Raw genomic sequence first — 15,751 nt, forward strand, 5'->3', positions numbered from 1 at the left:
AGAGAGAAAGCGAAGAAAAACGATAAAGCAAGTAAAAAACTATGCAATATTTCTTTCTTATGATGCGTTCGTAGAGAGCACAATATCATCTCTCGACATCAGATATTTTATCATAACACACACACACACACACAATCAAGAAAATAATTTCAATGTATGTGTGTGTTTGTCAGTGTAAAGTATTGAATGCATAGTTTGCTACCCCCTGTCTTTCATCTCACTTAGACTACAAGCATTCTTCCTATCTCTCGATTTCAATATATTTTCTCTGCTTGTGTTTTTTTCTCTTCCAGCATTTTAATATCAAGTTAAAATCATCCATAAATTATATCTGCTAGCCCAGCAACCAAAGCTTCAGTCACTAATAGCATTTACCGAATTTTTTCCTCTGTTTTGGACACAAAATGTGCAACAAATAGAATGTCATATAGATTAAGAAAAGAAAAACGAAAAAAAGACACCGTATATGGATGGATATAGACATTTGGTAGTGCTGCCGTTTATTCTAGTGAATTCGAAATGTAATTATTTTCGCCATAAAGCGTTTCCATTATAAAACAGATCGACCTTTTATTGTGATGAATGTCCACTCAACTTAATTAAGAGGGTTTACATTTTGGAGTGCGCTCTGCAAATTACGTCCAAATACAATTTGGAATTTTCAAAAAAAAAAAAAAAATAAATAAAAATAAAAAGTTTCGATGTGGTGATGCAACAACAGCAACAACAACGATGATGTGTATATTATTACGACAGTAAAGAATAATTGCATAAATTGACAAGTTGATTTAAATTCGTGGTAAAAATGAACATAAAATTCCATTTTGTTCGTCACAGTTCGCAGAAATAACGACGCTAACATCATCATTTTGCAGCAATCATATGCATCCAATATGAACTCAACGAAAGGAAATTATGAGAAAATGTACAAATTCAATTAGAATCCAACACACAATGCACACATTCACGGACCAAAAAAAGAAGAAGACGAATAAAAAAAACTACTCAATTCGCGTGACTGTAGTTTAACCAAGTTTGCACTGAGTCAAAAGTGTGCATAAACAACTCAAAAAATATGCCGGCAAAGCATACACGTAGCGTAACAGCGACAATACATAATCACAATATCCCATGTGATTTTCCAACGTATGTTTTTCTTGCATCTGCAAACGGCGGTCACGTTTTCTGTGTCTTATCATCGTCATCGAGCGCGTATGCTCAGCAGTACAACGATATTCCATTTAAAATCGTATATTACGTTCTATATGAGTGTATTTAAGCAATGACTGTGGTTCACTCACTCTTGAGTCCGATATCAAAATTGCTATCCATCCGCAACATCATGCTGTACGATTGCCGATGCCACACAAAAACACTGAACGTCTGACGCCAAATGAAAACAAAAACATACGCATCCACAAGTGAAACGGCAAATCAATTGGAAATGTAATAACATGAATGCGACAGAGCAGTATAGCTAGTGGTACATCATTTCATTGAGCACAATTCGAGAATCAAATAAGAACGGAATGACGTCGGTTGCGTACACGAGCCGCAACGAACACGAACGTTGACTGAACGACGGTGCATTAGATGCGTACTCGCGCGCACCGTCCCCGTTTATGTGTGCGGTAGAACGAATGAATGTGAGAACATATGCATGGATGACTGTAAACGCATTGGCTGCGTCGTTGCGACACTCAAGTGGAATTCGGAACTCTCTTCCAGTGCCGCTGTTTGTTGAATTTTTGTTTTGGTTAGAGCCTTAACAATCTGTTTAGACTGAATTTCAAATTCAGTTTGCGTAAGATCGTGGTGTTCAGTGGATGTGCATTTATTTTGTTTGCGCTTCACACATTAGCTGGCTCTCGTAATTTACGTTTCCTGCCAACAGTTTTCGACAATTCGTATTTTATTTACTAGTCTCGATCGTAGGAGACGAAACCGATTTTCTTTTTTATTCATCTCACACAGTGTGTTTATTGAGAGAATAAATTTTTATTTCGTTCATTTACAAAATAAAAACATCGTAAGCAATTTTCTTGTGTTTAAATTCATGTGTTTTTTTTTTGTTTTTCTTTGAGTCCCGAAGAGAAACGAATTTTTGTTATATTTCATTGAAAATTCTCTTTTGATCAGTGAACATTATCCAAACGAATATTCCGAAATAAACATTAAACAGTGCATAGTAAATAAAAAGAAAAAAATAAATTTGGATCTGGAGTGAACTTGCAAACATTGTTTGACTTGCTTGAAGAGTTTGTTATCTCAACTTAATTGTATTTTGTGAAAGAAATTCTGATCGTTTCTTAGAACGAAGTTTTCGATTGAAACAATAAATAAAGCAACAAAAAACAAATTGTCACAAAGCTATCATATGATTTGGCATGATTTGTAAACTATGCTGAACTACTCAAATATAAAGTGATCGAATTTTGTCCAACGATTGAGTTAAGAAATGCATGAAATTTAATATCGAAACTTTTCTCCAAAATTAAAACAAGCAATTTGATAAAATTAGTGTGAAAAGGTGTCAATACATTTCTGTCACAAGTCAATTGAATTTTATCTCGTGTTGAGTGTGGAACAAAAGAACGAATTGAAAAAAAAAAAAAACGGTTTTTGTGTTTAAATTTGAAGTGAATCGAATTATATTTATTAGACAGGATTATTTTGTAAGAATGTGAATGTATATTGTGCGCTACCGAATCATTCGAATTAAGATTACTAATCGGCCTTGTGTTGTCCATTCTCGAATTTGAATCAAGAATAGAAGAGAGAAAAACCAAACCGAACAAATAAAGTTAATTGAGTGAAAATTATTGTGAGAGAAGACACACATTTCAGAAAGACGAGATTAAAATCTCCATACAGTTCTCGATCGTTCGTTGTTCATTCGTTTTGAAATAATTAAAAGAAACAAATCACAAGAATTTTTTTAATACTGACAAAAAACAAATGCATAACAAAGAAATAAACTGAAATTATTAATTGACCTGCCGGATTAAATTGGATTATAAATTCTGTTTTGTATTGTTGAAGGAAGAGCTTACATATATCGAACGAGAGAGAAGAAAAAAAAATTCAACAAAAAATATTAGACAATTTTATTGGGTAAGTTCTAATATATATTTCATCTAGTGTATATATGCTCGATATATCATAGCGACGGACACGAATTAGACTTATCTGTATTTCATTTTTGTTCTTGTTGTTATTGTTGGTGTTCAAAAATCTCATTATCGAAAATTTATTTGGTTTGAAAAGAGAGAGGACCGAAAGAGAGTGGTAGAGTGAAGCAATCGTCGTTATTATGATGCATTCTTTCATTTCTGCTATGATATGCGCCATGGACACAAAGTCGACGAAAATGATTGGAAAGATCGTTTTCGGTTTTCGGTTTTCGACCCAAAATCCGATTTATGTCGGTTAATTTTAATTACAGTGTGATTGATGTCTTTTTAAGATGTGGCTCGCGTTTTGTTCTCTCACTCTCTTGAGAATTTAATGATTTTTCTTCCATTCGTTTAAATATTCGTTTTTTTCTTAATCAACCGATTTTATCGATGACTTGCCTCAATTATTCACCAATCGAGCACACTATTCACTATATGTATGCATAACATTTGCGCGGTGAATGGCATTTTCTTGTATTGGATGCAATGTATAATTATTAATTAGGCATAAAAAATTACAGTTATCAAAAAGAAACATTTCGTTGTGCCCGTTGTTCCCCTTTTATTCCGGATTTTTGTTTAACTGACATCGCTTAATCGCTTTAAGACTAACTTGAACAAATATGAACTACAAATCATATACTGGAGAGCGGAAAAAATAAATAAATCCGTAAACTAGTGGAGGATCATAAATTAAGGCGAGCAAGATAGAAAATATTAAATGGAATAAAATTCGAGAAAACAGGCCATAAAACTTGTGTAATCTCGTTCAAACACATTTTCGGTCAGCCAGATGAATTTTGAATGTGAAATGAAATCCAATACGGTACCACCGAAACGAACATCATCGTGAAATTAAAAACAAAACAAAAACATTTACACACAAACACAACAGGGAAAATGATAATAAAATTATTTTGAATTGGCCAGCCCAACATTTTTACCAAAAAAAAAAAAAAAAAGAGAGAACAACACTGTGTGTTATAAATTATAACGATATCGTTATGAATATATGAACTTATGAACGTAAAGTGAATCAACATAGACACAGAGAAATAAACCAGTGAAATGAATATGAAGATGAAGACCCAAAAAACCGATGCCGAACCTTTTTCAAAAATCCAAAAAAAATAAAAAAAATTCAGTTGAATTATGTACACAACACCCTGAACTGAAACGGACATGTATGCAATTAAACAGTTTTTGATCAATTCATAAGAACATTCTCTCTCTCTCGCGGAGCAAAGAATATTTCTACACATTGCAATCGTTGTTGTTTTTCGGGTTTTTAATAATAATGAATAAAAAATGTAAACCGAAACTAATTCGAACCACACAACGGCTGAATTGACGAATTTTTTGTTCTTTCTCTCTCTGTGTGTAGTCGGCTTGTCAAAAAAAATTTGATTGCGGAACGAAGCGTATAATCAAAAATAATCATACATGTTTAATAATATATTTCATTGTAATTTATTATTTACTTATTTAGTTATTCGAAATGTTCAAACTCAATGCGTTCTAAAGTAAAGGACCGGAATTTGTTTGTCATTGATTCGCTTTGAGTCACATGTGGTCGTTGACAAACATTTTTTCAAGTATAACACAAATTTTCTTGAATTTAAGAGGAAGAGAGGAGAGAAGAAGTGGACGAGACAAAAAGTGAACTATTTTTAATAAATAATTCACCGTTGAATTGGAGTTGATCAAATGCTCGTTTCATTCAGGGACCACCAAAATGTGCAATGTTGTGCTGTTCCCTATTCACAGCAGATGGATTCGAGAGAAAGGAAACGAAATTCAATTTTTAACTCATAATCGATTCAACGCTGTATCGTGGCTGATGCACATCAGGCTCATATATTATGCAAATGACGCCAATACCGAAACTAATGAACTTAGAAAATATTTCATGAATCCACAGAATGTATACGGTTTTTGTTGTTGCAGCAGCAGCAGCAGCAGCAGCAGCAGCAGCAGCTTCAGACCGCTTTTCCACCTTGAAACGCGTAAATATATTTGGCACTCTAAACGTGTGATAGCACATCACACAAAAAGAAATCCAATGCATGAAAATAATGTGCGTGTTTGTTGAAGCATTCTCTTTTGCATTGATCCGTTAGGTTTTTTTTCGCCATTCGATTCGGATCGTTCCACGTTTGTCTCTTCATTTACTGGCTCGTTTTCTTTTCGTTGTGGACGGTTTATTTTCGTGTTCATTCCTTCTGAATTCTTTGAACCTTTGCCGTCGCGGTGTGCCCTTTAAAAGCTGTTTAACAGATAAACCACTGCATTCGATTTTTGACTGCGTATTTGGCATGAAAATGTGTGCAATTTATTATGATATTCATTTGTCGAAATTATTCGACGAAAAAGCAATCACCAACAACAACAAAATTCGGTTTTTTTGTGTGTGTGTCAATTTCGTCGAAATATATATATATCGACTGTGCTTGAGTTGATTTGCATGCAACAATAGTAATACAATAATAACAAAAAGAACAACCATAAAACGAAATATTTATCGGTCATTACGAATAAATCAATAGCCATGTACTTTGTTCGTCTTATCATCTTCGCTGCTATTCAGTTTTTTATTACTTTGGTAATAATTTTGTTTCATAGCTTTCATTATATGAATTGCTATGCTAATCATGTCTAATCAGGCGCTGAATAAAAAAAAACACACGAAAAATTGAAAGCACCGTTTGTGCAACATGTTGGAAAGTTTCGTTCTTCGAAAAAAAAAATCATATCCATGGTTCATGTTATGTTTTTCTTCAATTTAATTTCTTTTTCGGTAATTTTGTTTTCTTGTTCGTCGAATCAACATCGTCTTTTTGTCTTCGATTTCACTTTCTTTCTCTCATATCGCATTTTCAGTCTATTGTATCGGTTCATAATTTAATTTTTATTCTATTTTCATGGTGAAGCCATTCTGTAATTCGCATTATGTCTATTGTGCTGGTTTAATTTCTTTTCTTGGTGTATAATCCAGCGTGTATTTGGCTGCATGCATATTCACACAGGCAACCAGTATATCTTCGATGAATGCGAAGCAATAATAAATGCTTTCGAATTGGTTATGCAAATTATAAACAACAATAAAGAATTTGACTTCCGAAATGTTGTGCATAGAGAGAGAGCGAGAGAAAGAATGGAAGATTTTACATTGCCGAAAGTCAACGTTGTGAACGTTGTTGCAACGACATCGGCAGCCGCACAACACACGTTCTTTCGCACACAATGTCATGCAACCCTTTTGTATGAATTGTTGATTTAGTCAATTTTATATATTTCATATATAGAAAAGGTGACCCCCTCTCGTCAAGAAAGAACGGTGACGAGAACGAGAGCGAGACCGTATCGTTATGCTTCCCAAAGAATTAATTTGTTTCCTAGCGAAAAAAAGCGAGTACACGTCAATTTCGCCCAGCCAGAAATTCTCTCGTTTCAATATTTTTTTTCGGTTGTGCTAAATGAAATTCCTGTGGGGATTTTTCATTCAATCTAACTTTCACTCTCACCATTGCGTTGATGAAGAACGACACTCCGTTGCGATGCATTTGCACGTTTTTTTTCTTTCTTCCTTTGACACACACACACACACACACACACACACACACACACACACACACACAACAAACGCCACGGTGTAACAAAATAACAAAGACGCATATGCACATTCAACACTGCGATTCCATTCCGTCAATAGATTTGTTCCCAAAGGACATAACGAACATGGATAAGGTTTTTATTGGATTATAATGTGTAATGTACTTGTGTAGTAGATCAAGCTTATTTAAAAATTTAGCCGGTGATGCAATTTTATTGCGACCCCACCACCATATCAGCACATACACATCCCATTGACAAAGACAATTTACAATGGGTTGGTTTTCAATTCGAATAGCAGCCAACTATGGTGCATGCACACATCACACAAAATTTATCAGTTGGTCGCCAGCAATAATACAGCACCTATCAATTTGAACCGCGTGTTATACGCAGCCATCATTTAAAGTTTCGACTCCCGCTTCATCTTTTTTTTCCACTCGATTATAGTGCAACCGCATATATTCATTTTGGTGTAACAATGTACACATTAGATAAATCGATAACCATTCTTCAGTGGTACGTAATCGTTTTATTATAGCCAAATTAGAAACGCTTTAAAGATGATTTAGTCGAAGCATACAGATGCACGCACACACACACACACATAAAAAACGGTGGCAACGATGATTATGTTTCCGATGAGACTGCTACTACAATGGTTAAAGACCGAGATAATGCGTTGCATTTAATTTCACCACACCGCTATATTCAGGGGGCCATTCAACGTAGAGCATTTAAAAAAGACCCAAACAAAGCGAATCGAGAGTGTGAGCGCGCGCGAGAGAGAGAGAGAGAGAGAGCAAAAGGAAGCAAATATTGGCAAATGAATTTCATCATCTTCTTCGTTTTTTCCATTCGTGTTCGGTTTCGTTTTTGTGTGTTTAAGAGAGCAAAAAAGATTCATTGGCCTACAGTCAATCGGAAATTATACGAGCGAAATTTTACACTTAGGGTTGCACACACATTGCAATTTGGCCGCAAGGCGAATTTCGATCGACAGACAAAGGATTCAAAGTGGCAAATGAGAATGGAAGAAAAAGAGAAAAAAAAAACACAGAGTTTGTGTGAATAGTTGGCAAATGTGTATTGGCAAGAGTCTTCGACGGATGCTTGGAAAACCAAACGCATGCAATAATGCTTATTTACCAACCGGAAATACTGGGAATGAGTGCGTAAAAATGATTTCATTAGAAAATGAGCGGTGCACACGCCTTTCTTTATCGGTTTCACCATCCATCGAATTAAAATGAATTTTCAGTCAGCCGATCTCACTTAATCAAAAAAGTATGGATGACTTTATATCCTGTTGCACATAAAATTGTGCGTATGATTGAAAAAGCCAATGACAATTTGGCCGCCAGCAATCAAAGGGTCTCTCTCTGGATTTTCCCTATTTCTCTCTACCTCTCTCTCTCTCTCTCTCCCGCGTCTCTAATTCTCCCATTTTTATATTTTGGTTTCGGTTCCACTATTTTCGTTTTGGTTTTGGGGCTTTTCCATTCGAGTGAGTCAATTGAAAACATCAATGAGCCAACAAATCTGATTGTCATAACGGAATGTTGGACAATTGACTTACACAAAAATGCGATGCATTCAATTTCAATACACTCACAAATCTGTATAATATATGGGTATGTGGATCGTTAGTTTCCATAATTTTTGGTACGATAATTATCGCATAATTTATATGTATCTGTCCAATTTGAATTCGATTGTGAGCATATATATCTTATCGATTGATTAACATTTTTGCTGTCACACAAAAGAGTTGTTGAATATAAATAGTAATAAAAATAAAAATAAAAATAAAGCCGCTTAGCGAGAGAGTAAGCAATCGCGATTCGGAAACGAGCAAAAAGCAAATGTTGAGAAGTTGACTCGGTCTTTCGAATATGTGAATACTCGAATAAAAAAATAAAAAATAAAAAATACCAAACATTCAAATAAATATAGTATTATACATGTATATACGTACACTTGTTGTAGAACACGGTGTATGTGACACTAATGAATATTTAGTATATTATTGTAGCAATGCAGAAACTTCGATTACATGCAAAATACCAAATCAAGCGGAAAACCGATTTGACAATCATTTCTCTCTTTTTCTCGCTGTCTCTTTCGTTTCGTTTTTTTTATTTTTATTATTATTTCATTTTGCTTTCGCGTTTACATTTCGGCTCGATTTGTTTTTACATGCGTGCTGATGCTAAGAGAAGCATTTCTATGGGAATGAATACAAAATGCAATTTGATCAAACGACGGCAGTCAACACATGGGACGGAGAAATCGAGAGACAGAGAGAGATAGAGATAGAATAAATAAACACTATACAAGAATTTTTTTTTCGTGTAACTACAACATACGCACCGCGTACTCTTTATAATAAATAACTCATTTTGTTATTTGCTTGTTGCAGTTGGGTTTGTGTTCACTTTGTTTTCATTTTCATTAATTTGTTGCCATATTATAATCGAAAGATGCGATCGGTGCTATTATTACCAATGCACTTGTGCTGAGACCGCTAAACTGTTTCTCTCTGTCTATCCCGTTTCTTCCATCTCTGTCTCTCTGCTGATCTTTTCGGTTCGCTCGTTAATTTGTACATTTATATTGATTTTGTTATCAAAACACAACATCTTTTACTAATTTTTACTGTTGATCGCCGGTTTTTTTCGTTCATTTGAGTGCATACTTTTCTCCCAGCTGTTAATTCCCCATTTCATTGAGTATAGTATATACTTTGTCGCAACCGCTTTCGGACATAATATATTTTGGAATAGCAACAACGTTTTTATTTTTCATTTCATTTGGTTTTGTGTTAGCACAACCATATTTATGAGATAATTTTTTTGTTCTCGTACACTCGATTACAATATGAGAGCGTATTTCAAGTGCATAAAGTGCAACAAAATGGAAACAAAAATCTACTGTAAATTGTACGAAAAGAGATTGGTAACAAGCATGTGGAAATAGCTCGACGTTTGCGGTTTTTCGATTCAATAGTCACAAAACCATTTAGCGCATTACTTTTTTGGAGAGAGAGAGAGAGAGAGAGAGATCGAAATTACTGTATGTACATACTTTACTGGCTTTCCAGACTATATAATACATATTTTCTTTAATTCGACTTTATTTTTTTTTGTATTCGTATTTTGCCATCCGTTCATTTGTTGTGTGCGCTGTAAACAAATCGCCTGATCAGAAATTCAATATTAAAATTATTGCTCTTTTTTAATCAAGATTTTTTTTTTATTTGCCGAGTCGGCAATTTTTTTCTCACAGAATCAATACAATTTTGAATAAGACATTTACCGCTTTCGACGGATCATTGAACCATTCTGCTCAATATCAAACGGTCGGCGTTTCGTTCATTTTATGGATGTTTTTGATTGGATTGAATATACCGTGAAATGAAAAATGTTCGCCAAAAATCTAACACCCCAGTAGATTGGACAATCTCAAGTTTCATTTATTAATCATTATGGTGTCTCTTATCAGCGAGACAAAAGAAATTTGCCACACACAGCAAGCGACTGAGGTATCAAATTTGATGAAAATCCAACAAACGCTTCATTATTTTTATAAATCCGCTATAATATGACTTTTATATATTCATATCAAAACGGTTTTGCGTGCACACACATTGGAAGTTGACCAATTGATTTCGATTGTACACCAATTTAACAACAATTTTATGCGCAAACTTAATTCATTTACATAACCGTTCGTTTGACATGTTGAATTTTCGGTACTGTTATCTACGATGCAATATCTTTATTATTATTTTCTTTTGGTTCGCACACAATACGATCGAGAGAGAAATAAATGGAATGATGTTTTTTCTTGTTAGTTGAGATTATAAACAATGGAGCTCATACATTATGTCAAATATTCGACACGAACGAAAATGTGAATGGTAAACTGCACGAAAGCTGAAAAAAGGAAGAAATGCATAAAAACGGCAGCCCATACCACCAAGACGACTTTATCACAATACAAAAATAATAAGAATATATAAACTCTCTCAATTTCGACTTGATTTTTTATCGTCTGAAGAAAAGAACAACAGAGACGCCCTACAAAAGAGCACACACGAATAAAGCAAAAAAGACGAGAGAGAAAGAGAGAGAGAGAATGCATTTGTAAAGGTTCTTTGAGTGAGAACCTATACCGAAAATTCCATTGCACTGTCTATTGACAGGAACAAATACAATTATTACCCCAAAAGGCGGTTAGCTACGAATGAATTCAGCAAAAAAAAAAAAGAGATCCTAACAGATATGAATCTTGTGTTGTATTCTCTTTTTCCTTTCATTCGAACTGTTCAGCATTTAGTATGTGTGCACGATTTGTGCGTAATAATAAATGGAAGAAAGAGAGAAGGCGAAACACTGAAGTACCTTTTATCTTCTTGCTTGTGCCTATTGTTCATTGCTTTGATACTTTTGCGATCTTATATCATCTGTGTGATCTTTCTTCTGGATTTCGTCTGAAGTCTGTCTTTTTTTTCGCTCGCCCATTTCGATTTTGTTTAATCTGATGTTATTTTCGGTCTGTATTTTATCTAATTCAATAGGAATCCAAAGTGTTCTCTCGTTTCCGATCTTATGCAATATTATACATACATACATACATTACATTGGAAGTGAATGAGTATAAATATGCATCATGTTCCATTTGTTACTCAGTATTCTTCTTTCTTTGTTCTTTTTCTCGTTTTTCGTTCATAGTTATTTCGCAGATTTTTTTCTTCTGCTTTTCGACTATTCCACTTCGCATTTTTCTCTTTCTCTCTCATTCGCAAATGTGAGAACGATCCCTAATTTCTCAACTCTATACTTACGTTTGCCGTAATATGAACTTATGCCGTATTCTGTTTTCTTTTTATCGCTGTTGCTTCTGTTCACTGTCTATTTTCCCAAATATGTGCAATGCTCGTATTATGAAATATTTTTGTGTGGAGAGCATTAGCATCAAACAGCTACACAACAAATAAAGTACACAAATAATCCGCTTTCAATTTTCTTCTCTTACTCTGTCTCGCTCGTTGCTATCATTTTATTGTAGCTTTGTAAATGCTAGTTTTGCGCGAGTATGATTGTGTTGTATTTTTTTTTTCGGGGGGATGTTAATACTGCATACGTTGCATTCTTCCCTCATTTGCTTGCAATCGCGAAATTCTCTTTAAATACCAACCGTACAGAAATGCCATGTATTTTATTGGCTTATACAAACGATACCAATGCAAGATGTTTTTTATGGTCTTGGAGAGCAAAACACTCACTCTTGTCTTATCATTTCTTAACAAACAGAGAACGAACACTGTGGATGTAACGGATTTTTCTCATACAATTGCTCTCTTTCGTACGCTTCTCGTCCATTCTACGAATATACCAATTCTTCTTGTAATTTGATCAGTGGAAACTCCAATTCAATATCAGACCAATGTTCGAAAAATTCACTGAGTCATTCAAAGCGTATAGGTCTAATATCAATTCTGAGGAATTTTTTTTTATTCATCTACTCTTCACATCGAAGTGGAAATGAAGAATGAGAAATGGGCATAGAACGTAGCAAGATAGAATGGGTATGAAAGAGACGATAGAGAAAGAAACGATAACGTAACAAAAACACATTGTCTTTTCAGAACTGCAATGCCTGAAAAACTAAATAAATGTATACAAACACTCAAGTACCATCGGTTTCAAGAGGCTTTTCTTCTTCTCTTTTTCTCTGTCTAACTATCTCTATTTTACGTTTTTGACGAAACGACTGAAAACATAAACAAACCCGGCGCAATAACAATGATGGCTGTGAAGTTTTTGTTTTGGTATTAAGTGTGTGGAAAAAGGCAAGAGTAGCTAAACAGAAAAGAAGGCAGAAAAAAAAAACGTTCACCGAGCGATAAAGACTGAGAATCAAAGCAAAAATGTAATTGATAAGATCAAGTACGTTGTTTTTAATGCACTTTGTCTATTCTTCTTTTTGGATAAATGTTTATTTCGTTGTTGGCGGCGGCTCCTTGCGAATAATGTGTTCGTGCAAGAGTTGATTTTCACTTCAGTCAATCCTCGGAAACATTCTTTATGCTGAGCAAAGGTAAAGCTGTTAATTGAAGAGACTTATTGCATGAAAATCGGCTTACAGCAAACGAAATCCCAAACAACAACAAAAAACTTGGCAACCGAAATATAACAGCCTGAAAAAAAGAACAATAATAACATAGAGAAAAAAACTAGCTTCGAATTGAATTGCCATGCACTGAAATAAACATACACACATACAAAAAAAATATTCCCTCAATTTCGAATACTGCGCGAGTTCCGTGTTACACATCAAAAATTCACAGCTACCGGAAAAAGCCCCGCAGACAAAGTTATATACGAATTTGAAATCGCCTGCATTAGTTCTCTATCAGTTTTTTTTTTCTCTTCTTTCGGTTATTATTTGTCAACCCATTTCTCTATCTGCACTGGCGATATGATGTTGTTTTGTTGTGTGTTTATTGAAATTGCAATGTATGCTCACCGCTGGCACAAAGGGAGGAAACTTTTTGAATGGCAAAACCACTGCAATAGTCGATAGATGCTGATAGTGTGGAAATTATATTTAATCCGAATATGAACTTCACATAATTAAATTTTCGACACTAGCACACACACACACACTCAAAACACAATTCGAAGAGAGAAAATTATCACGGTCTTTCTCAGTGTCTGTCTCAGTTTTCCATGCGAAAACTGCAACCGGAAACTAAACTCCAGGATTTTTCCATTTCACGTGAGTGAGTCTGTGTGGGTACTTTTTTTTCTCTCCGCCCGTACAATGCTTTAAAGTCTCGTGCGCCCAATAATTTTATCAGCAAATGGAAAAACATTTAATTCGAAAACAATTTTATGAACCGAAATAGAAACATGCAAAACAAAAGGCACACACATACAACAACTGAACATGAGTGCAAATAGAACGATACAGAGTGGTATGCGAAAATGTTATTAACACTTCATTACCATCGCCAAGAGTGAAAAGTTGAAAATGAGTAAGAGAGGAAACGAGTCGGTCAACGAGAGCGCACACACAGAGAGAACTCAATTACATTTTGACTATATGCTGTGTGCGTACAAAAGTATGAGAGTGTTTATGAACACCTTTCAAAAGTTGAAAACGATCAGTAGCAACAGCAGTGGCAATATGACGGCAACAGTGATGGCCAACAATCAAAATTTGCACAGTGGCACACGTTCACTTGAAATATTCAAATCAAAATTGCCGACCAAAGAGTCGAATAAAAAAAAACAACAACAATAACAAAAACAACAGCCGAATAACATCAACAACCTTTCGAGTCCAGTACAAACACATATAATGCAGAAAAAAATGGGTAGGCAAAGCGCTATATGGATATGATATAATAAAATCGCATCAGAATATAGAGACGAAAAAAGCAATGCTATTAATATAGGCAAAAGCAGAAATGCAGAGGCCTCAATGATAAACAAAAAAGAATGTTGAGACACTATAGCATGCGGAAGCGTTGAACCGCTTCAAATGCTTTGTGAATGCACCATTCCACCACACATCCACCAGATACATACTTACAAAAATTTTCCGGCTTGCAAAAAAACCCCATATCTGGCATTGTATAACGGCCACATACACACAGTAGATTGGTTGGCATGTTTTGGGTGGCAACAGAACAAAAAAAAAGTGCACACCATTCGGTGCACCATGTCTCTTTCTCTCTCTCTCTCTCTCTCTCTCTCTCTCATGATCAAATGGATTCATCGTGCTCACGATATGCACTCTCTCGATGAAAAGCACTCACTGCACTCTCTGTCTATTTGGCTACTGTAAGTGAGAGAGAGAGAGAGAGCGAGAGATATTGTGTGTACGGTTTATAGCGCGTAATTTATTCGCATGTACCAACAAACGCACAAAGCAAGCAACAATTAGTTTTGCATGCAGACACAAAATTTAATTATAAAGTAAATAACTTAATTGAAAATATGAAATATGTGCTGTATGATGCAAATATTGAATTTAATGCTGAAAAGCGTGCGCATGTTAAACTGCACCGACTGTTGTTGAGTATCGTCGAGACAGGAAAGAACCGATTTACTTATCGAATGTGTGTGTGCGTGCTGTGCATTTCATAGGGAGCGATGAGCAATTCATCACGCCAAAATGGTGATGAAATACACACACAAATGGTCAAAAATATACGGCAACAGTAATAACATGATGAACGGCGAAAAAATGGCGAAAAAAAAATTCGTCATTCAAAGCATTGAACACATAGACAACGTGTGTGTTGAAATCGTATTGCTTTTTTTCGCGAGTGCATAGTTCACGCTTTTTCGTTCAACTCACTCATTTACTCTTTTTTTTTTTGCTGCGTTAGTTCACATGAGTCGATGGCGCAAGTGTGGTAAAACAGTTACCGAAATTGAAATGCACAAAGAGAAAGAGAGTGAGCAATACCACATGTTCATCGCTGCCATTACCGCATCTGTGACGCACTCATCGTGATTACCATTTTTAATGAATCTGAATAGAGAAATATTATTTTATATGCGCCGGTGCCTTTTTTTCGCTATTCTGGGTCGATATACACATTTTTTTTGTCATGCTTTGCTGATTTACTTTATCGACGGACCAATATTTGTTTGAGCACTTTTTTTTTCGGGTAAAATTTGCACATATTTGACATTTTAAAAGAGAGATATCTTCATTGTCATCGGTTGCTGTGTGGGTAATGGCAAAACCAGCAAACGCTTTTAAATTCGGAAAATCAACGTCAACCACAACATTTTTGTTCTCAACAACAATATAAAAAAACGCAAATAAACGCAAATAAGTTATGTAAATTAAAACGAATTTAGAGTCAAAAATAAAACGTTAAAGTTACAAAAATGCAGCTGCAACCAATTTCTGAGAGATGTGGTGAGTGAAGCAAA

The 15,751-nt window shown here is 35.0% G+C and overlaps 1 long non-coding RNA gene across 1 annotated transcript in view; it reads left to right on the top strand.

Moving 5' to 3' along the window:
• Window positions 1-1,815: 1,815 nt before the first annotated feature.
• Window positions 1,816-15,751, top strand: part of LOC116339251 — a 37,299-nt gene continuing 23,363 nt past the window's right edge. Inside the window, exons 1-2 of the long non-coding RNA XR_004200969.1 lie at window positions 1,816-2,029; window positions 2,314-3,114. This is a non-coding gene — a long non-coding RNA (uncharacterized LOC116339251). The remainder of the gene's footprint in view (window positions 2,030-2,313; window positions 3,115-15,751) is intronic.

This window comes from Contarinia nasturtii, unplaced genomic scaffold, assembly GCF_009176525.2.
Source record: "Contarinia nasturtii isolate CC-2019 unplaced genomic scaffold, AAFC_CNas_1.1 Cnas_scaffold_493, whole genome shotgun sequence".
Taxonomy (NCBI): domain Eukaryota; kingdom Metazoa; phylum Arthropoda; class Insecta; order Diptera; family Cecidomyiidae; genus Contarinia; species Contarinia nasturtii.